The sequence below is a fragment of the Globicephala melas genome, chromosome 21 (assembly GCF_963455315.2).
Source record: "Globicephala melas chromosome 21, mGloMel1.2, whole genome shotgun sequence".
Lineage (NCBI taxonomy): Eukaryota > Metazoa > Chordata > Mammalia > Artiodactyla > Delphinidae > Globicephala > Globicephala melas.
In genome coordinates this window covers 1,049,309-1,073,029 of record NC_083334.1, presented here as the reverse complement: position 1 = coordinate 1,073,029, position 23,721 = coordinate 1,049,309, and the positions used below count along the sequence as shown (strand labels likewise).

At 41.9% G+C, this 23,721-nt stretch overlaps 1 long non-coding RNA gene across 1 annotated transcript in view; it reads left to right on the top strand.

The window, feature by feature from the left end:
- LOC132594388 (uncharacterized) overlaps window positions 1–23,721 on the top strand; it is a 283,100-nt gene that overhangs the window by 52,486 nt on the left and 206,893 nt on the right. The gene's annotated exons all lie outside the window — the stretch shown is intronic.

Below are 23,721 nucleotides of genomic sequence, written 5' to 3'. Positions count from 1 at the left end.
GATGTCCATACTCTAATTCCCTGGAATCTGTAAATGTTACCTTATATGGCGAAAGGACCTTGGCAGACGTGGTTCAGTTAAGAATCTAGAGATGAGGAGATTATCCTGAATTATCTGGATGGCAACAATGTAATCACAAGCGTTCTTACAAGAGGGAAACAAGAAAGTCGAAGGCAGGAAGGGAGCGTGATGACAGAGGCAGTGACCGCAGTGATGCAGGAAGCCTCCAGGAACCGGAAGAGGCAGGAACAGAATATCCCCTGAGCCTCCAGAAGGAATCAGCCTTTCTGACACCTTGATTTTAGCGCCCTAGAGCTCAATTTGGACTTCTGACCTTTAGACCTGTAAGAGAACAAATTTGTGTTGTTTTTAGCCGCTAGAGTAGTGGTAATTTGTTACAGCAGCAGTAGGAAACTAATACAAAGGGGGATTACGAAAAGGTTCAGTGAATCACAGGGACTCCTAACCACCACCCCCAGGGAGAGAAAAACATAGGAGAATTCATACACGAGGAGACAAACACAGGATCCGTGATTGTGGAGTGTGGTAGAAAGGCAATGCTCTTTAGCATCAAATTTAAGTGAGTTCAAAATCACTTTCTTTACTTACTAGTTATTTGACCTTTGGCAAGTTAACCTCTGAACCTCAGTATCTGCAACTATGAAGTGGGGATAACAGTGACAGCTGTACAAGACTACTGCAAAAAAAAAAACCCACAACAACAACACAGCAGGTTTCTGGCACATCTGGCACTTTGGGAATAATGAATAATATTATTATTTGAATAATAATGAATCCCCTCTATTTTAAAAATCCAGAACAATTAGCCTTCTCATTCAAATATTCTGCATTTCAGGAGGAAAAAACCCCCACTATGTTTGTGCCATTATAAGAGGTTTAGAGTCAACACACATTTTTGTGGATTATTATGTTACTCATGGAAGACCCGGCTCTTAGACCTCGACAATCATAAGATGATTCAGAGGAAACCCTGGACACGACAGCTTATGAACCCATAAGACAGATATGTACATAGACAGAAATAAGGTGATGTAATACGTAGTTAAGGATCTGTGAAGCAGTGGGGGGCAGAATTATTGATCCTGATTAGGGAATTCAAGGATACCAACCCAGGGTATGTGCTGCAAATCTAGGAACTGAGGATATTCAGAGACAGGCAAGCAGTCCTGTATGGTTGGAATGAAGGAACTCGGGAAGATGAGGTGCATCTCCAACTTTCCTAGCTTGAGTGACCGGATAGAAATATCACTAGAGAGACTGCTAGAGGAAGGATGAGTTATGAGGAAAGAGAGGATAGCAAAAATGTGTCCAAATTTGGATGACTGGATTTGGGGAGGCTGGCGGAAGCACCATACGGGGATATGCAGCCAGCAGCAAGGAATTTGGAGTAGGTGGAATTATTTTGACTCAAGCTATTGTTGCCAAACTAAATGTCCTTCCTATAACTCTATGAATATGCAGTACAGAATATTTTAAGATAACAGCCTTCAGAATGGAAAGAATCGCTTGGCAGGCTATTTTTCTGCCCAAAGAGTTGAATACCTTTGCTTCTAATTATTCTTATTTATGTATCTTGGGAATATTTCACACACATTTACCCTTACCTTTGGTTTATATACCTGTCTCAGCACTGAAAAATTCATCATATAGTTTTTCTCAGTTATGCCCCACAGAAGTGATAATTAAGGTTCTATCTTTCTAGATACACTGGTTCCAACATTTTGGCCAAGAAGTTCTTTTGGAATAAACTTATTCAAGAATTATGAAAGTACTTTCAACGTCAAGAAAATGAGTTACGCGTTAAGTAGGCCTGCGGAATAGCGTGGATTTTATTTTATTGTCCTGAATATCTGGACTGTGAATTTCTTGTAGATCTTCAGAAAACTAGATTGAGGGTGGTTACATGCGAAAGTTTAATGTTGAAGACAGATATTGCCTTTGGATGACGGTTGATTTCTCTTCCCTTAAAAAATATTTTTTATGTACTTTTTGCTGGAGTAAACATTTTGTTTGTTTGTTTGTTTCTTTGTTCCTATTTATTCTAGCCATTAGGAACTAAGAGACCTAAGTTGAAATGACACAAATCAGACCAACCAATTTGGCTAAATTAAAGTGTCCTAAAAATTTCTTCGTAGAGCTGGTGGCTCTTATTAAGCTTTGAGATACCATAAAAACTGTAGAACTGTAAAACACTAACCTTTTTTTCCAATACCCTGGGATATTTATAGAGACTCTCGGGTCATTGTTCTAGGAATGAGAAAACTAACATGAATAAAGTATTATTTTATAATTTTTTATTTGCTGCTTTTAACTCTAGGAAAAATATTTAAGTCATAATTTATATCTGCCCAATGCTACTTCAGGACTTATATGGTAAAACTTGGTTGTGCTGGTAATTTATATTTAGAGAGATCAACGCAAACCAAAGTTCTTCTTGTGAGATGACTTTTGTGTGTGTTCAAAAGCATCATGCAGAGCAGATTCTGGGAGGTAGTAACGTTTCACCTTCTCTCAGTTCTCAGTGCCAGCTTCTCTCCTTCCTATGTCCAGCAGATGCTGGGCTTGTGGACATGTGGGTATCATTAAGGTTTGGGGCTCTGAGCTGGCGTCTTCTTCCACAGAGGTCAGGTGAGAGGCTGGATACCACTGTCAGCGTTCCCTGAGCATGGATCACAGCCTGGGGGACTCACCACATGAGCAGAGTGAATGTAGACAAATTACATTAAATTGTCTTCCTGATCCCAGCAAACCAAGGAGGGGCCCACAGCACACTCACCAGGCAAGGAGATAGGAACACAGCCATGTGGGAACAGAGGCCACTCCAAGCCACCGTGGTAGGAAATGTCCCACCTTCCATCTCTTGAAGGACAGCCACTATCGAGCTAAACTTCACTGGGCTGCCAAATTAGCAAATAGTCACGTACTCCTGTATGTTAGAGGGGGTGAGGTATGTGCAGCCAGAGAAAACAGGCAACCACCACAAAGCATCCAGGACAACAGAGCTCTTGGAGAAGATAGGTTACAACTTGAGCAACTGAGGAATAATACGGGTAATTGTGAATCAAGCGCGGTACCGAAAACAAGAAAACAAACTGATGACAACGCAAAACATAAAACACACGTGAATTTCGTGATTTAAAAATCCAGTAGGTCGATTGAAGACAGGAAAGGCAGCCTTGAGATCTAAATTAGCAGGACCTAAAGAAAAGTGCTTTTATCTTAAACCCAGACCCAACATACACACGTGAAAACATGAGGAGAAAGACAAGAGAATAGGAACTGACATCCAGAAGATAAGGTGCCAGTGTTCCAAAAAAGGAAAAGGGAATCAGTATAAGAGAGAAATAGGAAATAGATATACACAGACTTCTAAATATACATTTTAGTGTGTATGTGTATATATAACAATTACAAAAGTGCAATTACAGAAGTTTGTATTTTGAGAAAAAAATACAAACAACAAAAAAAGCCTTAACACTTTTTTTTTTTTTTTTTTTTTTTGTGGTACGCGGGCCTCTCACTGTTGTGGCCTCTCCCGTTGTGGAGCACAGGCTCCGGACGCGCAGGCTCAGCGGCCATGGCTCACGGGCCCAGCCGCTCCACGGCACGTGGGATCTTCCCGGACCGGGGCACGAACCCGTGTCCCCTGCATCGGCAGGCGGACTCCCAACCACTGCGCCACCAGGGAAGCCCTTTAACACATTTTTTAAAGTTGAGATTTTACAGGCAGTTTTCTCTGGTCATAACTAGAACTATAAGACAATTTATAAAAGATGCCCCACCCCCCAAAAAAGTCTTGGCCCTATTCCCATATGAAACATTTGAGACCTAGTAACATCTATAATCAGAGGAAAAGAAGAAAAGAAAAGAAAATGAAACGAAAATAAAGGAAAGAAAAGAAAAGAAAAAAGGAAGGGAAAGAAAGAGGCATGCAGGAATGACTGCAGAAAGAAAGGGACAGAAGAAGGAAGAGTGGGAGGAGGAATTTAAAAAAGAGGCAAAGTACAAAAATTTAGAAAGAACCAAAGTACAAAGAAAAAACAACCTAAAAGAATTTTGATAAAGATAAAAACTGGGGCTGGAGAAATGAAACAAAAAGAATAAAAAATATAATTAAATCTTGAAAAGACCCATAAAATAGAAAAACCCCTAGAGAGCCTGATTAGGGAAAGCAAGAAAAGAGAAAGAAGAAAACATATCTGTTGAAGGTTAGACATTAAAGAGGCACAACCAGGGATGGGATTAAAGGGATGGGATTAAAATAATGTTAAAGGAATGTAAAGTACACTATGGCAGTAATATGAAAGCATAGAGGAAATGAATGATATACCAGTAAAATGAAAATTACTTCTCTGACTCCCCAAAATGCAGTCAACTGGAAAAGTGAAGGACCTCTCTGACCACACACCTGAGACACCAAAGGCTGCTTTTCTCCTCAGAACTAGAGAGACAGTGGGGAATGCTTAAATGAAAATTTCAGAAATTCAGATTTAGAACATCTAAATTGAAAACCAACTTTGTCTCTTTAGTGCACTTGTGAATATGTGTCTCACGGCCAAAATTAAGTCTTGAGAAGCATGACAACTGTGAAAAACAAACCTCTGAAAACCCAGCCTTTTCAGGGCTCTTCCTCAGAACAGCATGTGTAAAGCTGCTATTGGAAGGAAATAACATCAATGTTGCGAGATTAAAATGTGTCTCAGTAAATGTGTTCCTAAAGAGTTAGGAGTAAATCAAAATTTGTTCATTCATATCTTTCCATTGATTTGCATTATCATTTCACAGATGACTTATCTTCATTGCAAATGTTTTTTTCGAATTGGCAGTGCCTGTTAATATTTTTGTTTCAAGTTTCTCTCAGCCCCTTAGTTCGTGTGGTTAACGATCTATAAAAAATTCCACTCACAGGGACCTCAGCGATCCACACTGTGTGTCCTGACTTGTCAGAGCTGCCCCATCCTCAGAGCCCTCCTGAAAGCTCCACCTTTTCCCAACAGCAGATGAAACCCTGCACAAACCAACCGCCAAAAGCAAACCCTTTTCCCTCCCCTCATTTGCCACTTGCCACGCCGGGCATTTTCCCTTTAAAATCCTATTATTGAGATTTGGAGTCAAGGCAGACGTCCACCCTGTATGGTCTTTGTGCTCTTGAGTGATTCACTTACAGCCTCTCTGAGCCACAGTTTCCTCATCTAAGGAATACGGGTTATAAAGCCTGCCTCTCACCAGGTTGTTATGAGATCAAAGTTTATCATAATTTATTTTATTGAAGTATAGTTGACCTACAGTGTTGTGTTAATTGCTGCTGTATGGCAAAGTGATTCAGTTATACATATATATATACATTCTTTTTTTTTTATATTCTTTCCATTATGGTGTCTCAAAGATTACTGAATATAGTTCCCTGCGCTCTCCAGTAGGACCTTGTTGTTTATCCGTTTTATATATAAAAGCTCACATCTGCTGACCCCAACCTTGCACTCCATCCTTCCTTCAACCCTCTTCCCCTTGGCAACCACAAGTCTGTTCTCTATGTCCGTGACTCTGTTTCTGTTTGGTAGGTAAATTCATTTGTGTCACATTTTAGATTCCACATATAAGTGATATCTTCTGGTACTTGTCTTTCTCTTTCTGACTTACTTCACTGAGCTTGGTAATCTCTACGTCCATCCATGTTGCTGCAAATGGCATCATTTCATTCTTTTTTATGGCTGAGTAGTATTCCATCGTATACGTGTACCACATCTTCTTTATCCATTCATCTGTCAATGGACAGTAAAGTTGTTTCCACGTCTTGGCTATTGTGGATAGTGCTGCTGTGAACATAGGGGTGGATGAGAGTTTTGTCTGGATATAGGCCCAGGAGTGGGATTGCTGGATCACACGGTGATTCTGTTTTTAGTTTCTGAGGAAACTTCACACTGTTCTCCATAGTGTCTGTACCAACTTACATTCCCACCAACAGTGTAGGAGGGTTCCCTTTTCTCCACATCCTCTCCAGCATTTGTTATTTGTAGAGTTTTTAATGATGGCCATTCTAATTGGTGTGAGGTGACACCTCATTGTAGATTTGATTTGCCTTTCTCTAATAATTAGCAATGTTGAGCACCTTTTCATGTGCCTATTGGCCATTTGCAATTTTTCTTTGGAGAAATGTCTATTTGGGTCTTCTGCCCATTTTCACTTGGGTTGTTTGTTTTTTGGTTGTTGACTTGTAAGAGATGTCTGTATATTTTGGAAATGAAGCCCCTGTCAGTCGCATGTTTGCAAATATTTTCTCCCATTCTGTAGGTTGTCTTTTCGTTTTGTTTCTGGTTTCCTTTGCTGTGCAAAAGCTTGTAAGTTCGATTAGGTCCCATTTGTTTGTTTTTGTTTTTGATTTCTATGGCCTTGGGAGACTGACCTAAGAAAACATTGGTACAATTTATGTCAGCGAATGTTTTGCCTATGAAATGGGATCAAAGTTGAAATGGAACAACACATGTGCAAGTGGCGTGTAAACCACTAATATTCCCCCTGGATCTCCACCCAGCTGTCCTGAAGGCACCCAGGACATTACATATCTGAGACTGAATTCATTCTCTTCCCTCATCAGCTGGGTCCTGTTTGTGGATTTCCTATCTCTGTTAATGGTAACACCATCCACCCATGGGAGTCACCCTTGGATGGATCCTCTTTTCCTTTCTTCCTTCCCCATCCACTGGGTCAACAAATCTTGTAGATTCTAAGAAATGTTTCCGAAATCAGCTCCCTTCTAAGCCTTAGTAGTGTCATTGCTTAATTTACAGTCTTATCCTGTCTTGACTGGATTGTTGTCATAGCTGCCCAGATGTTTTCTTGGGGTAAATGTAACTAACATTCATCTGGTAACATCACCAATCCTCTCAATAGTCCTATGGGATAGCTATTTTTCTTATTTTATAGATAAGTATATTCAGATTAAGCATATTACTCAAAGTGCACATGAAAGGTGTTTGTCACGGTTGGCTTTGAACTTAGGATTCTCCCTCTACGTTCACGCTCTTTCCGCTATGCCGTGTGCTGCCTCCAGAGAAAACGTAGAGCTGCTGCTGCTGCTTTTCTCTTTATCTTCCTTCTTCTGCATAAGTTCTGTAAATAGTCAGTAGTAATGTGAAAGTTACAAATTTATTTACACTGAATATTGAGTACATTCCACCTATATTCATCACTTCATTCTAGGGTTTCTCAACCTTGACATTTGAGGCTGGATAACTCTTCCCTGTGGAGGCTATACTGTGCACTGTATAAAGTTCCATCAGCATCCCTGGTCTATTAAATGCCAATAGCACCCACCTCCCTCAATTTGTGCCAACCAAAAATATCTCCAAATGGCCCTTGTGGGGAGAAGTGACACAGGATCGCCCCTGTTCAGAACTACTGTCCCACTTCTAAAGGTCTCCTGGTCCCCACAGATTGTACTTTGTAAACCACACCTACAGACGAAGACTCAGGGACCAAACTTTCCTAGAGGCAGGGAATTTATGAAGTCCAGCAGCTTTGTAGTGGTTTGTTGCTGGTCTCCTTGGTTTTGATATCTGGTTTTGGTTCTTTCTTCTACCAAGTTAACATCTTCATTTCCTAGCTCCAGTAAATGCATCCTTCACTTAATGGCCTTAGTCAAAGTCCTACATTATTTCCTAATTTACCTTTGTTGTGCTGTTTCTCCAGGACTGGGATAGCCCACCAAGCCTTGTTAGTTCTCCAGACATGAGTCGTGATGATTAGTTCTGGCTAAGCTATAGTCCCCAGTTATTCACCCAGACGCTGATCTAGGCGTTACTGTGAAGGCATTATGTAGATGTAATTAAAGTCCATAATCATCTGCTTTAAACAAGGGAGATTACCCTAGATAATCTGAGTGGGCCTGATTGAATCAGTTGAGAGGCCTTAAGGGCAGAGTGAAGCTTTTCTGAAGAAGAAATTCTCCCCAGGTACTGCAGCTTTGGCTTGTGCCTGGAATTTCCCTTCCTGATGACCTGCCCTAAGATTTCAGACTCGCTTAGCCAACACCCACAATCACACAAGCCAGTTCCCTGCAATACATCTCCTAATATATATCTCCCCCTGGTTCTCTTTCTCTGGTTGAACCCCGACTCATACATGAGTCTTGCCCCTTGAACTTCCATGTCCATGGTTAGATCCCGGCTACCTGTTAAAAGAACCTCCCTTTATTGCTATCCACCTGCCTCTGGAAGTCCACCTTTCCATGGAGGTAGCCACTGAAGGACCTCTCCAACACCAGCTACCTCCCTACCTGGCTTACCTGTCATTGTTACCTACCAAGAGATTCCTTCTGATGTCAGTTGCATACCACCTTGCGATGTCACCTTCTGGAGCTACCTTCCAGATCTGTCTAGACCACCTCCTTTAGATGATGGATGTGTCCATTCTCAAGTTCTTTCCACTCCAAATCTGTCCAGTCCCATCCAGAATGACATCCAACTATTAATGCCACATGAATAAATAAAAAAAATTTGATTAGAAGTTGCAGTGAAACAATGGAGTCCCATTTCCTACTCAGTGTATTTCAGCCCCGGAAAGGGAGAAAGAAACCCAGGCAAAGGGGGGCCAGTTGTTTGCCAGTGCACTTCCCTAGCCATTGAGAAGAGATACGCTGTAATCTTACTGACACTCTATTAAGATTGTGTTTGTATTTTTCCCCTGGATAATCACATATGCCATCTAGAAGTAACTATGCTTCTTGGAATTTTCATCAACAAGAACAGGATCTGAAGTAATATTGTGTGTTTTAAAACATTTCCCAGCCTCTACTAATAGCAATACTGAAAAACATATCCATTAAGGAATGCAATTCTGCAGCAAATTAAGTTTTATATAAAGCACATTTCTTGAAATGGGTTTTACCTGTGTTGGTGCCCAGCAGGTGTGTGGCCATGCAGGTATGTGGTGCTTGGACGCTGTCCGGCTGGAGTGTGAGCCACCTAGGGAAGTATGCTGGGGACAGCTCACAACTCTGTGATCGCTACCCTTGACTGTGCTCTCTCAGTAGAATAGTTAGGGCAGACTAGCCTCCACTGGTCAAGTAATTTATGTCCTAGAACTATTCAACTTAGCTTTTTACTAACAGGAAAAACAAATTTTAATCTTCTTAAATCAATAAGCAAAAAACTCCAATAATTTGGGATACTTTTATTTCAGCATACACTTTCACACTAGACTAAGTATTAAAAAAAAAATGTCTCCTTGGTCACAGTGAGTAGTGGTAATAGGCACATTTAACGGGAAATGTTCTAAAAACAGTAGTCTGGGACAAAATGCATTTACCCCCCAGTATCAGCTTTGATCTAGTGTTTTCCTTGAACCATGTGCCGTCACTCACAAAAGCATAAGTTAAATATTTGCAAGAAAAGCATGCAATCCCATAGCGAAAACCCCGCTGCTGTAACTATCTTCATGTTCTAATGGGGACCTTGGGGTCTTGTTCTACAAAACAATATCCCATTCTTACGTACCAGAGATAGAAGACAGGGGGTTGGGGCCTTTTTATATAGCTTTAGCTCTTTCTTGAATGCCAATGTCAGCACATGTGGTTCAGTGGATCATGTTTTTCCCTTAAATATTTTATATCTTTGCCTTTTTTTGACTCTCCCTCTTGTCGAATTTTTTTACCTTATTCAAGACAACCTGCATATTTTAAAACTTTCAAGAAAAGTGGAATATAAGTAGCCATTGCTCCGTCATCTTTGTTTCCGTTTTCCTGGATAGACAGTACTGTTAATCAGATCGAGAATTCCCTAAGGATGTTCGATAGAGCCCCTCCTTCCACCTATAGGTGGCAGTGTTGAGGGCGCTGGGTGGAGCCTTGTCTCCGAGAACTTCCCCTGTCTCGTTTCACATGTGGGCCATGCTGGGCTCCTTCTGTTCTCTGAGCAGATTCTGTGCTTTCTCCCTTCAGTGTCTTTACTCAGCACATCTCGACCAGCTAATATCCAAGGATTCCCTTCCCCCTCTCATCCTTCCAGTCCTGGCTGAAATGCTGCTTACTCCTAGAGCCCTCCCAGATTCCCCGAGGAGGAAATCGTCTCTTCTCCCTTTGAATTCCCTTTGGCTTCTTGTCGCAGTTTTCATTTTATATCCTACCTTCTAATCCTTTGTCTATAATTAGATTCCTTGAAGACACAGCTCTGTCTTAATTTGTCCTTAAACTGCCGTAGCACCTAGCACAGCGCTCAGTACCAATGAACACGGAGTAAATATTTACAAATCGAATGAGTAGATACATTTGTGGCCCAGTTTACCTGTCTGCAGCAGTCTTGTTGTATTTGCCCAGAAGTGGTTGCTGCATGCGAGGTGTTTATACAGCTGCTGCGTGAAGAGCTTAAATCGAGTAGCAGATGTATGTGGCCATAAAAATAAGTCATAGAGACTGCAAGAAGAAGTCAACTTAATGAAATGCATCCCTTGAGAGCCTACTATGTGTAAATTACTCAGAAGATGTGGTCCAAGCACCAGTGGATAATGATGGTAACTCACACGTGGATAGCCCTTCCGAGTTTCTACTCTGACCTGCAGATCCTTTTTGGTTCTCTTCATACACAGCAGTAGTATCATCAGGAGAATCTCTGAAAGAACAGGGCAACAATAGATAATGTTTTTTTACCACTGAAGCGAAGTTTTTGGTCAGAATTCTTTGTATACATTTCATACAGAAAATTATTTTGGTTAGAATTCTTCTGTACATCTCATTATATAATGAGAGCTGAAAACCAAGAGAGCTTTACTTTGGTAAATGAACAGGAAACTGGAGAAGGTGTATTATTTTTGAAACCACAAATGTCACTCTGTTAGGTTTTTTTCCAGTTCTTTGATATCTTAGGAGATCTTTCTCCCTCCCTCCCACCCCCATTTCTGGCTGTTCTCCAAAAATGACTTGTCAGTGAAAATTTGCTCACACAGTGAAATAAAAACCCTATGCAGATAAAGAAAAAGAGATAAATCACTTGCCAAGCTAAATGCCTTAATAGTGAGTGTATTACATCTTGGTTTTTGTAATACTTTAAAAACCCTCAAACTCTGCAACAGAGACTGCATAATTGATTGGGTGTTTTTTTGTTTCGTTTTGCTTTTGTTTTTTTTGGCTGAAGTATTTGAAGGGTCCAAAAAATGGAGGATTTTACACTCTGTGTTTTAAAGGGAAGGGATTTATTTAAAGGAAGATATTGTCATTAATATTTGTAATCCCTACATTTTTGTAATTTCAAAACACAGTATATTTGTTGAATTGGGCTCTTACAAAAACTAAGACACAAATAAAAGCTTTAGGTATCCAATTAGTCTATTCATTCTCCATATTGTTCAGAATGGCGGTTTAATATATTTTTTTCACATTTCCACTGATGGTATGTAAGTCAGGAGATCCAGCTTCCTGTCTTGACTACATGGCTTAATGTATGAGAAGTATGTATGACACTTGCAGAATGTCCTTTGAGGAGAAGGGAAAAAATGGTTTTTGTAATGCACTTTTAAATTTAAGGCATCCGCTCTTGGCAATTTTGCAGGATAACTGGGGTAGCTCCTAGGAAGTTCTAGGTTTTCCAAGTTTAATTTTAGGAAGTGAAAGGGGAGCACTAGCTCTCTTGCATAATTCAAGAAAATATATTTTCCAGAATTCTATCTAAAATGAGTTATTCTATAATTATTAGCTTTCATTAAAGAGTTGACATATACTCATATGGAAGACTAAGCAAAAGGCATACCATCTAAGAAAATAGAAAAAAGAAAAAGAGAAATCTCAAAATGCAGTGGAGGGATTAACTGAGGCAGGTGAGAAAGGGTTAGTGTTTTGTTTCTTACAAGTGATATTCAAAGTCTGAAGTCAAGTAAGATGGCGACTTTGTCTCTTTGACAGAGAGCTAAATGTTTCCGTTGGAAGGTATGAGTGAATTGTCTATTGAATGCGAGTGTTTGGGTAACAGATTATTCAACAGTGATGACTTTCTTTAGCCAGGGCTGGAATAAGTAGGGAGCATCAAATTCATGAATCTTCTTTCCAGGACAGGCCTTAATTACCTGCCTTGCCTTCTATCACTGTCTCCCGACGGCTTCCTTACTCCCCTGTTTGTTGTTCTTTTGGTGTCCTTCTCTGTAAACTTGTCATAAAAGAGTTACTGTTCAGGTATGTGAACCATTCATATTGACATCGTCCTCCCATCCAAAAGAATGGCCTTTTTGAAGTAACTTCAAAACTATTCCATCAATCAGAAATTTGCTTTTTGAGTAGGAGTTGCAAAGGCATCAAGAGGAAAGTGGTCACTTAGATCGCTGTTTTGATTGGCTGCACCCCTTTAAATAATGTATATACAACTTGTAATCACAATGCTTCTTACCTGATGAGCTTCTATCCTTGAATCAATGATGGGGAAGAAAGCAATACACTAAGTTGTTGAGAGTAACCCCTGGGGAAAAGATTTCTCTCCAAAAGTGTTCTTATGATAACGATTGGAAATCTGGAAATGTAACCAAACAAAGAGAAATTATGAAACCACTGAAGGACACTATTGCTTGTAATCGCCGTCGTCTCTCTCACAGCTTGACTCGATGACAGCTTCAGAGTTCATTGCAGTTGGCAGTGGATTGCTTTGGTTCACTAAACGACAGCTATCTCTTCTGCCCTTGATTGTGTTCAAATTAATCAGACTTCTGAAGACATGGCTTATGTGTACAGGGGGAAACAACAGCATTGTGAAGACTGTTGCATCTTAAAAAGATACAGATGTATGAAGACATTTAAAAACAGAGCTCCTGCTGAGTGTACTGCTTAGTCTTACAAAGGGACGTCGGTGTGGGACTGTTTCACATTTTTTTCCGATAACATAATCTATTAATAGTGCCGCAAGTCTATTAGCCCAATGTACACATTGCTACGAGGATTCTCTCAGCAGACATTTTTTGGATACAATATAACACAGTGTAAAACAACAACCCCCAAGGTCTGGTTCTAAAGCCAGAAAAAGATATACACTTAGGTGTCCTAGCTTTCCATTTCTACACGTCATGAGGGGAAAAGTGAAAAATGACTAAATCATAACAGCATGAGTTGCTGATCAGGGCAAAGATTTAACATTCACGGCACCTGTAACAATGGAAAAGCATTAAAATTAATGAAAAGCAATCCTCTAACTCGCTGAACTCTCTTCTGCTCGGTGCCCTAGCCATGCTCCGACAGGAAGTAGATGGGTAAGAGAGGTACGTTAATTATGTCAGGCCACTAGGTTACAGAGCCTTAAGACCACTGGGCACTGACTGACATTTGAGGACGAACTGAGTCACTGAACACGTAGAGTCCATTTAATTGATAGTTCTGGAAAGTTATGGGCTACCTGTCACATTTTTAATTCCGTTCTCAGAAATGACTCCAAAGGCCTTAATAGGATGTGTTTCTGTGCATTATCAGAGTAAGAATCTGTGGTGTTTCTATTCTACCAGCACTGGGAAGCTACTATCATAGAAAAAAAAAAGATTCAGGGTAGTTGATATTAATTTTTTTCCTCCAAAGTATTGTAAGAAAATTCTATCAGCTACCTATCCACCATTTCATTGGTATACAAATTGATATACAAGGATGTGGAGGGCTTCCCTGGTGGCACAGTGGGTGAGAGTCCGCCTGCCGATGCAGGGGACGCGGGTTCGTGCCCCGGTCCGGGAGGATCCCACATGCCGCGGAGCGGCTGGGCCCGTGAGCCGTGGCCGCTGAGCCTGCGCGTCCGGAGCCTGTGCTCCGCAACGGAAGAGGCCACAGCAGTGAGAGGCCCGCGTACCGCAAAAAAAAAAAAAAAAAACCCAAGCGAATCATGAACTTCCTATTTCTTGCATGAAATATGGAAAGCGTATGCCTTAGAGCTCAATGAATATGGTGATTTGGAGACTCAAGACCAAAGGATTTTTTACTAAGAAATGTTTTACATAGACTCAAAAAAAAAGAAATCAATTCCTCTTTGAAGTCTATCTTCTCTCCTCCTTTTTGATATCTGTATCATAGCATTTCTCATAAAGGAAGATCCGTAGCATATGCATATCTGTGATTCCCAAAACCTAGCACAAGGATTGGCACAGAAGGGAGCTTGCCAATGAATACATACTTTAAAGAGTTCCACACAAAAAAGCCCAAGGTATTGTAAAGGAATTCTTAATGTAAATACTCATCACACATTTGTCAGTAGTAGATTAATTTTTAAAGAAAAGCATTCCACGTATGTACACCTATTCCTATGGAGCTGTAACTAAATAACATTCCTCAACGAATGGGATGTATGCAAAAGCTAATTCCTGAAATTCCTAAATTAACCTTGAAATGAATAAAGTTATCCATAATTGTTTGAAGAAAACATAAGCAGGGGAAAACCAACCGCTAGTTATTTAATGAAGGACATCAGTGGTTATGTGTTGATAGCGCTAGAAATGTTAATTTTCTGGTCATCAGTAGTAAAACTATTAAGGTAACATAATTAAAATGTGTGAAAGGATCAGAAAGTAATTTATTTCCCTTACGAAGTTTCTGGATTGACGGCTCTGCTGTTACAGATCCAGGCAGTAGAAGTGTTTCTTTACCGTCTCATCTTCCTGTCAATCTCTAGATGAATCTGAATCTCTCCTAGGGACCAAGGCCAGGGCCTGTCTTCCGAGGCCACCAGCCGAGTTACTATTAGGATGTTTCATTACTGCACTCCCAAAGCGGTTTAAAAGCGGAAAAATACAGTCAGTGTTTTACGGATTATGACTCCAAGGCAGTGGAATTCAACCCTGGCTACACATTAGAATCGCCCAGGGAGCTTTTGAAAAATACAGATGCCTAGGGCCCCTCTAAGAGATTTGGATTTAATTGGCTTGGGGTGAAGTCCCAGAAAAGATACTGTTTAAATCCCCAGATGATTTTAATGTGCAACCAGGGTTAAGAACCACTGCCCTAAAGGAAGATAAAATCCACACGTGCCCTTGTTCACCCCCATGGAAAATGGAGGATTTCAGCCACTCTTAGACAATCCTCTTCTCTCCCGGGAAGGAAGTGTGATGTTGTAGCAATGGCATAAAATCTGGAATCGGGAGACCTGACTCTGATCTCACGTCTGTCATTTCCTGGCTGAGTAACTAACATTGGGCAGGCGAGTCGTGTAGAAGAGGAATCACAGCAATGCCTCTCTCGCTTACCTTCCAGAATCAAACAGGACAAGCAAGGTCATGTAGGGGAAAACCCGAGAAAAAGGCCCAGCTGTTACTAGCTTGCCAGACTGGTCGTGCCTAGTCGGTCACTGCAAACAGTATCACTTCAGCCATCACTCGTTCTAACTGGCAGGTGTGTTAGGACCCGGCGAGACCCAGATAACTTTTCAGGTCAGTAGTGGTGACTCCTGAAATACAGTAGTTTGTCAGCTCTTCTCATCCTCTCCCTAGTAATTCAGGGCACTCATGTTTTGCAAAGGAGAAATACAGTGTGTCGAGTTCAAATTCAGCTCCATTCTCATCGCAAACAGCTCGGGGCACCCAGCAGAGCCAGAAGCCGGCCCGGCTCCCCGTTCCACCAGAGGGGTTGAGAAGTAGCTCACGCAGAAGCTTCTCTCACTGCAACAGCACTTTTTCCCTGTGAAATGTCCACTCAACACACCCAAGGCTTTGTTGATGGGCCTCCTCCACAGGGTGTAATCCAGATCAAGCAGTGCTTCCGAAAGCTCTCACCTCGCTGACAGTCACTGTTCACACACAGAAGGTCACTTCCGTCATCAGCCCTTTGGAGAGGATGACTGTGTCCTACACCAGGCCAGACTCCGCGGCCGATGGAGGGACCCCGGTGGCCCAGCGACTCGCCCCCGGGGTGGGCGATCTCAACCAGGAAATGAGACCAACCCCGTAAAACAATTAGCAGGACAAGACCTAACAAGGCATAAGGTCTTCTGCAGAGAGAGGAAATGTGAGAGTCATTGCAAAGCAGACCGGCTGTTTCCACATTGGCTCCTCATGTACGAGCACAGGGAAGACGCAAGGGCGATGCTAGTGTTTGGACCGGTCATCAGACGCAGCTCATTAAAAGAACGATGGGTCTTCTTCCTCTGACTTCTCGGGAAAGGATATCAGCTGTGATCTTGATGCCTCCAATTAGGCTTCCAGAGGGAGAGAGAGGAAACTGCTTGCTTGGAAACTGATTGGTAGGAACTCAGGTATCTGCCTTGAGCCTTTTTCATGGAGGAAAAGGGGCAGAGCTATTTTCTCTCACTAAACTGAATGTTTATAATCTCCTGGTTAATTGGCCTTGGTTTCCAGGGAGAAAGTGAAAGCGAAGCTGCTCCTGCCGTCATCTGGCTTTTGATGTGCTCCTCTGATGACCACGAGGTTTGCAGTCCTGTCCACCCATTCTGGTGAAGGGACTTCCGGGATGGTCCGGACCAAAGGCTCCTGCACCAGGAAAGTCCATTGGGTTTTCTTTGGTATCTGGAGGATATTCAATGGCATCCATCCTATTTCTTCCAACACTAATGGTACCTGAATAGCACTTGAGAGCTTACAAAGCCCACTATTTGCACGTACCCTCAAGATAGCCCAAGGAAGTAGCCATTATTATCCTGTTTGATCAATGCAAAAATTAGGGCTCAAGGAGTTTATGTTCCTTACCTGGATTACAACACTTAGTGATGGACAAAACAAGGTCTGACTATGCTTGTTAGTTGTAATTAGATGTCAATTTTATTAACTTCATTGTTGTAACGGGATAGCAAAAAACTGAATACGTGCTATAAATGCTAAAAAACACAAAAACAAAAATCGACAACAACGACAGCAAAAAACAAGGTGTGAACCTGGGACGTCAGGTTCCTTCCAAATCCCATCATCCTTCCATGGTACCACCCTGTCTCTCAGGGGCCAGCGTGTGGTGACGCCATCTGATCTCTGTGCAATGGGTGTAATCTCTCTCCCAAGCCGAGGTGACTGAGACCCACTTCTCCATCCTCATTCATCTCATAGACTCTTAGGTGAAATAACAGCGTGAATCACACACACACACACCCCTTATCTTAGATAGGCTTCTTTGAATTCATATAGTGAAGTCTTACTTCACTTTAGAGTGTTCACTATAATTAGATCCTTAAGGGGTGAATTATTTCTGTGTCTGCGTCTGAAGCTGTCACTATCTCACACCAGATCATTTTCAGCTACTCCCAGAACTCCTGCAATGGACCTGTTTAATAGATTTTATAGTTTCTCAGAAGGTGAAGCGATATAATAATGTTTTTGTCTAGAACTTTGTGTTGGATAGAGCCTGCTACATGGATAGGAACAAAGAGAGGTACACTGATGGGGCTGCATGCGTGGTCAAGGGGAGTGCCAGCTGTTGGATTCTGACAGTTCACAGGTGAAATCACAGCTGTTTAGGGCTTGGTCCTAAACTTTAAATGTTTAGAAACTCAGTTTTGTCATTTGGCTTAAAGTTGATCGAGTTTAGGAGGAGAGACTCACTCTAGCCAGATGAGCAAGTTATTGATTGATAAATCAGAGTGACAGTCTCCCTCAATACGTGTTTACTGCCCACCTACAGTGCAATCAGCTCCGTGCTCGGCGTGAAGGGTTTTGTAGCAAATGCTGTCGGGCCCCCCCGTCCCTCACTGTCACCACTTGAGTGCACACTGGTCGTTCCATGTTCCTGATTCCAGATGCCAGCACCTGCACTCCTTGCCACACAAGAGCAGCCCTCTGGCAATGCCCAGCGGGAGGGGAGAGAACTCTGACTCGTGTGTTAGACGTTGGCTCCCAGCGTTTCCCCAGCGTGAGTAAGCTCCGGTCACTCATAGGGACGGCTGGTGTGATAATGCCCCTCTAGCAGTTACACGCTCTTCCTACTTCCGATGGTTCTTTCACCTCCCACGTAAAGCACTTGAACTTGAATTATTGTCTTGACGTGCGCTGCTAGGACCCATGGGGGCTAAGACGCAGGGACCTAGTGGGAAAGAGAAAAGCACCCTGATAATTCAGACACCAGGGACAACATCTCACACGTGCGAGCAGAGGGTGCTCCGGGATGTCGAGGAGAATCTTGGTCTCCGAAGAACTCTGTCCTGTGAAATTGCCAAGCGTCTACACCTGTATGGTGGGTTTGCTCATGGTAGATGCTTTCTGTAAGAACAGCAGCATCTAGCTGAAATCTCGTTCCTCTCTCTCCATCCTCAGTTCTTTCATCTATAAATTAGGAAGAATAACGCCACCTCAGAGTAAAGAGATAAGGATGCGATTAGATCATGTTATATAAATTGCCTTGCACAGTGCCTGGCATGTAGGAAACACATAACAGATATTTAATAACTGTGACCTTCCCAAATGGACTCAAAGCTCTAAATACTTCATAGTCCTGCAAAGATTCCTGAGGAATATGACCCTGTAACTAGGTTTCCCCAGGGAAGGCCCCTCCTGCAGATGTTAAGACGGGAGAGTTCACTGATTGGAATTGTTACTATTTCAGTTTCAGAATGATATTTCCCTAACTTTATACCTTAATTCTGGGGGACATTTTCCTGTAACTTCTCATACACATATAAGCTCCATTAGACATTGGCCTAATGAGAATAAAAACTATTCTTAAAAATAATGTTAAAAATCTTCTTCCTCCCACAAACTGATTTTCCATAATCTATGAAAATGTTTGTTTTTCTGATTAAATATAAATGACATAAAGATAAACAGTAAGTAATAAACATTTATCTTTTTTCATGTTTAAAAATAGATATTACTTAAAGATAATTCTCATTCTTATCCCTTGCTCTCCACAAATTTAAAAAAAATATATGATTAAATTATTTACCTTTTTTCCAACTTAGGTTAAAGGATTGCAAAAATTACAAGGTGATTTTGTCATCTGTAGGTGTACATCTAGTAAGTCCATTTTTGATAGAGAGTTTTTATTTCTCCAGTTTGATTTTCTGCTACAGAAGTTAGAGAAGCCAAATGGTGCATTGTTTAATATCGTTGCCATCCATTCTTTGACCCTTAAAGCATTAACCCATAATTTTGATTAACATGTGTTTAATGTGCAGGAAAGCCGATTTTTGAGCTATAAAAGACTAGACATAAAGGAATACTGTCTCTACTATAAAAAAATAAAATAAGGTATCCCAGTCATTTTCAAAGATGACTGATCTTCATTTCCATATTTTTCAAAATATGGGGAAATGTCATAAAAATCTGCTTTCCGGCACATCAATCACAGGACATTGGGGAAGGAAGAACAAAGCTTTGTAGAGAACAGGTTCTGTGATGTGGTTGAACTTACCAAGGAGGCTTGCTTGTCCTGAAACCAGCCAATATCTAATCACTTACACAAGGGATAAAATAGGGGCTACTCAGGTGGTATTACAGTGGGTGAGAAGTTATTGACTGGGAGCGAGAAACTAAGAATTCAGAGGGTTCCGGGGCTAATCCGGCATGCTCTGTACCAACACTGGAAGCATGGGTGATGTACATAAATGCATAGATATACACAAAGGTGACTAAGACCCACACCTGCTCCCGGGCTTTCATGGTGTGGAGGAATTTGGAGAAACAACAGGACACGATTGGCACATTTATGGAAGACTTTGTGTGCCTTTTCTATGCTATCTTGATACACAGTGCCTTAACTTCTCTGCCTGGCTTTCAGGACCCTCAATCTTATTTCTGATGTGCCCCCCAAGGTGGCAGCCCCTGCTTCAGACAAGCCCACCTGCTAACTGCCTCAAAAACACATCAAGATGCCTTCGTGCCTCTTCCTCTCGTAGCTGGAAATGTCATCCGGTGTCTCACCTTTCCGACTTCTACCCAGCATTCCAGGGTCAGTCCCACCAAAATAATCCCGTCCTTCTCTGAACAGCCATGAACTGTCCTACGCTGTTTGCAATGTGGAGAGAGCATAATATGTGTGCCTCTTGTCTTCCAAACTACACTATGACCTCACAGTAGACCATGGCTTTTCTACTTCATGTGTGCTCTCCGTAGTAGGTGCCAGAGTGCTGAGTGCACGGTGGATAAAAATACATCTGTAAGCAACCTGAAGCAATGAAATAGGAGGCTTACAATGTGGTCTTTGTTTCAAAGAAAAAGAAAGCAAATCTGACATCATGTGTTCATGAGAACGCAGCATGCAAGGGTGTGGTTTCTTCGTGATAAAAACCTAACTCTAACAGGCATAAAGCAGAAGAAAACAAGTTGGTTCACCAAAATGGCAACAGGCACGTGATCAGTTGACTACTGTTGTCTCCCTGGTTCCTTTGCCCCTCGTGCCTCGAGCCAACTGATCTCCAGCCCTGCCCATCCTGGCTGCTAAGTTCTTTCATCCCCATAGCGACTGCTTTCACTCAGCTTTCCACGTGTTGTTCAACTGGAAGAGGACATCTCGGCTTTTACACCTCCATGCCTTTCATGTCACTCCCCACACTGTTCTTTTACACCATTCTATTCCTTTTGGAAACTTTCTTACTCGCCCTGACACATTTGGCACCATTCTTAACCACTTGCGCTGCCCCGTGGATTAGGTTAGATTGGAATGACTCGGTCAGATGCCTCCTTCTTCTTTAAGCTGCTGCTTCTCAAGGGCAAGGGGCATCCTTCTCTCTCCGACTCCTAACATAGCACCTGGCGCCTGGTTGAGAACTGATTAAATCTTCGTTTGAAAGTTAACTCATTAATTAAGGCAACTCCAACTCGGAGCGTATGTTAAAGTACAGGAGGTTTTTTTTTTAAGTCTGCTTTGGATATCTGCAGACCAACTGCATTTAGATTCATGCAGGCTGGAGAAAGAAAACTAAACCTAAAAGAAAAAATAAATTTGCTAAAACAAACAAAGGAAGAATGGAGGGGATTTTTATTGCCCACAGCGTTTCCCCCTGCTGACTCACTCCTGGTTGTCGCTCAACAAATTCTTACTGAATCAAACCTTTTCTTCTCCAAATCAGACATATGGCATTTTCAGTAACATATTCCTGTGTCGTGTTTGTCTGTTTCAGACTAAAGAGAAATGCCCAACTCATTCGACTAAATCTGTAAGGAAGGGTTGGGCTGCTATTTCAAATGCATTGTTTTCCCGTCCTGTCAGTCACTGACCATTTTAAATATGGGCCTAATCACCAGTATTCCGGGGGGCTTGCCACATGAGGGAGTTGGGATGCGGGAAGGCTCAGCATCACAGCACGTGTGGATCTGCACTCCTAGGCACCAACTGGCTTTCAAGCAGCCTCCAGCTGGCGTGCACCTGCACCTGGGATGCCTCCCTCCCCAGGACGAGCTCAGGTTCCTGCCCTCAGCCTTGGCATGGGCGGGGGGAATAGCTGGCCTCGGAGCCAACTAGGAGTGATCCTGTCAGGCGTTCGGGCATCTCTTTGTGAGGTGCACTGAAGTGTCAGGCAGGTGGTTATATCCTTTTGTCAGAGAAAAAGGGCGCACACCGTCCCCCAGCTAGCCCGTTGGGGACAGCTTTGGGAGGTTGGTTTGAAATAGATTGCTTTTTAAAATAAGAGCTCTAGAGCAGAGGATGTTCTGACTCTTACTATTAATTTTCCAGTGCCATTTCTTCAATTCTAGGAGGTTCAGATAAACTAGAAATTGGATACTTACCTAAACAGAAATCAACACAGAAAGTTGTTCAACGTTTTAAAAAAAGTGTCCTTTTGACCGAGCACTCTGCTTCAGGAAGGACAGACACAGAACTGTGGAGGAAAAAGGGGACACCCAGCAAGCCAGTGAGATCAGTTGAAAAAAGACTGGTGATCAGTGGGGTGGCTTGTCACCACCAGGTCACCCTCAAATTCTAAAATGTGTCAACCATTAGGTCACCTTTATGATGAATTTATTTCGAACTCAAGAAACGGAGCTAGATTCTCCAGTTTAGTCCATGAGGAAAGGGTTATGCGTGTTCTGCGTGTTCATTCCTATCTGGTTAACTGTAACTCGGTTTATCCAGCCATGCACAGTAGGGTTACACTCACTGCTCATGCATACACCCCCCTGATGTTCTAAGCTAGGCGCTAATTTCTCCTTTTTAACAGAGGAGCAGAGTTTTGTTCTCCATGTCCTATGCTGTCCTCTCGTGGATGCGCATTTGCACTCGTGAACGAATTGACGTCACACATTTCGACTTCAACAGTCATTAGTGTCATAATGGTCACAGTAGTTACATGAATAATGAAGCTCAGGTGGTCGAGAGATGACTTACTGTAAGTGACGGGCAAAGTCAACCACTACTGGTGACCAGCGTAATCAGTTGCAGGTTGCTTAACGTGCGTTAAAAGATGTGTTTCCTGTAGTTCACGAAAGTATGTTATATATTCAGCTAAAATTTGACAGATCTAATGATCTGATATCCTCTTATTTAATGAAGAACATGTGCATGTTTAGTAAACCTTGTTGTCTAGTTATCAGTAGTAAGACCGTTAAGGTACATAATTAAAAGAATTAAAAGGATGTGTATGTAATTGATGTAAATACTACAAGTTATCTTATTCAGTAACCAGTAATTACACTTGGTTAATTGTCTAAGAATTCAAAACATGGGCTTCCCTGGTGGCGCAGCGGTTGAGAGTCCGCCTGCCGATGCAGGGGACACGGGTTCGTGCCCCGGTCCGGGAAGATCCCACGTGACGCGGAGCGGCTGGGCCCGTGAGCCATGGCCGCTGAGCCTGCGCGTCCGGAGCCTGTGCTCCGCAACGGGAGAGGCCACAGCAGTGAGAGGCCCGCGTACCGCAAATAAAAAAAAAAAAAAAAAAAAGAATTCAAAAGAATGGATACGTTTTTGTTTTCTTCAGGAAGGGTTCTGTGTGGAGTTATTTTTCGGGGATCTATTCTAGGTGATCCCAAATCCTTGGTCTTTCTGACCTTTGTAACTGCACTTGACCGTCTCAGGGCTCTTTCTGTACAGCTTTTGACAGTATGAAGAATGTAGGAAGGCAGTGATGACAGAAATAGCCAGTTAAGTCTCATGAATGTTATCTGATGGACTGTGAACTCCTTGAGGACAAAACTGATTCTCATGCATCTTTTTCTCCCCAGAATCTTTTCCAAGTCACGTTTGTTACACTGTGTTTTCATACACACATACCCCACCTCCTCTTTAAAAATTCTCTGAGTAGTTATACTAATTCTAATCTACAAAACCTTTTTGGATGACTTGACATTGTCTATATATAAAATGAAATAATAACCATTTATAATTTTACACACACATATCACTCCTCACTTCTGCCTCTGGTTCAAGGCCTTGTATTACGCACCACAGGAATTTAAATTTTTAAAATAATATATGGCATTCATGAATTTAGGTCTTTCAGCAATCAGGAATTGGTCTGTGCCATGTATGAGGGATGAGTCCAGTTTCTTTTTCCGTATGCATATCTTACCATGGCATCACTTACTGAAAAGTCCATCCTGGTCTCATTGATTTCCAATAGCACCTTGACATTTATCAGTTGTTCATCTACACATGGCTCTGATTCTTAGATATTGCTGTGTTCCACTGGCCAGCTTATGCCAATATCACACTGGCTTAATAGTCCATCGTCATGATATCTGGTAGAGCCAGTGGTCCCACCCGGTTCTTTTAGCTATTCTTGGAATTTTGCACTTCCATATACATTTTAGAATTGGTCTGTTGAGTTATAAAATTTGAAAAAATGTTCTTCTTTGGGAAAAGGGAGTTTAAACTATATCCACAGTTAG